This window comes from Pinus tabuliformis, chromosome 1_2 (assembly GCF_031772625.1).
Source record: "Pinus tabuliformis cultivar Carrire ecotype Pingquan chromosome 1_2, CPIR1, whole genome shotgun sequence".
Lineage (NCBI taxonomy): Eukaryota > Viridiplantae > Streptophyta > Pinopsida > Pinales > Pinaceae > Pinus > Pinus tabuliformis.
This window is the reverse complement of record NC_142298.1, coordinates 681,808,751-681,810,357: the sequence shown is the minus strand read 5'-3', so window position 1 is coordinate 681,810,357 and position 1,607 is coordinate 681,808,751.

Genomic DNA, 1,607 nt, shown 5'->3' with positions numbered 1-1,607 from the left:
CATAATTTTTTATTCGTTAACATAAAGCCTTGATAGTGTTTAATAGGCTAGGAAAAAAATGAATTAAAACATGTGTAACGAAATTTTGGGTCTAATCATCTATATTTTTTTACACCATCTCATATTTCAAGGCATACCGATTAAAAAATAGTCCCGGTTAGTTTTGGCAGGTACTAATAATAATAAGTTGTTTACATACCTCATATACATTGAAACCAAGATATCATCATTTTGGATGAAAACCAAGTAATATCACGCGCGTCAAAGAACCCCTAAGGGTGCACTAATATAGCCTAAACAATGGGCAATCAATTATAACTATGTAGGTCAGTAAACCCCACGAAATTCTGAAAGAAAGAAGGGCATAAAACTCACAAACAAGATTTAAAAGGATAACTATGTCACCAACAAAGAGAGGCACTTTGCCAATACAAAAAGATACTTTGATGGGGCACGAAAATAGCACCGGAAGATTTTTTGACCAACAAGAAACATTTGGAGATTCTCTAAGATGCCTCATCACATGCACACAAAAAACAAGGTACAACAACCCAGAGATAAGATAACATAGATAAGGTAATTATATTTATGTCCAATATTGACCACAAGGTAGGTCAAAGGGATTTTTGAGTACAATGATGTCCATACAATGAGGGAGAACCAAACGGTATCCTATAAAAAATACAATGCAGGAACATAAGAGATTTGGCAGAAAAGATCTAGGAGCTAATGGGTTTGAGGATCAGACCCATCTCTCCTAATATCTAAGGTTGAATGAAGAATATAAAAAAAACTCCACAAAGTTTGGAAAACCTGGAAAAAAAAGACAAAACCTGGAAAAAAACTCAAAACCTAGGACTGGTCACCCAGGAAAACCCAAATAAAAAAGCCCAAAATTGGGGTGAAGAAACTATAAACAAATAGGGCATTAGATAACAACGACAATGTCCCGACAACCTCGTAGTGAAGCAACTCAAACATAGACGAGAAGGGTATGAGCGACATTAGATAATGGTAGCACTGTAAAACATTAATCTGGGTAGTAGTGAAGCCCAAACCCAGACACCTTCAAGAAACCGGACGAGAAGAAAATCATAGCAGAGCAAGCTGGTAGGAGGCCGCAATGAACCCCGAACACCTCAGAGGGTCCTAAAATAAATATGTCACCTACACATCAAGAGAATAAATCCCTGGCTACACTGATGAAGGAAGGTACAAAACAGAGGGTTAGGGTGGCAAGGGTTCACCCCCGAGCCCTCTGCCCTCTTAAAAAGGGTCAACCCTGCCAACCATTTGAGTTCATAATTACTCATTACGGATTTTTTTTTTTGAATATGACATAATGCTCACTTCCATGTTGTATTTTTTGTTTGTGTACATGGGAGAGAAAGAAATTTAAAAAATTATGGTTTTAATGTTTTCATTTGGTCGATCAAAGTATTACTAGATTATTTATCTTGAATAATTCTCTTACCATATATATATATATATATATATATATATGGTAAGAGAATTATTCTAGAGTCTCTTATTCAAAAATATTAATGGTTATTTCACCTCTCGTTCCATTTTGAAATAATTTTGTGAGATTTGATAGGAAAATTACT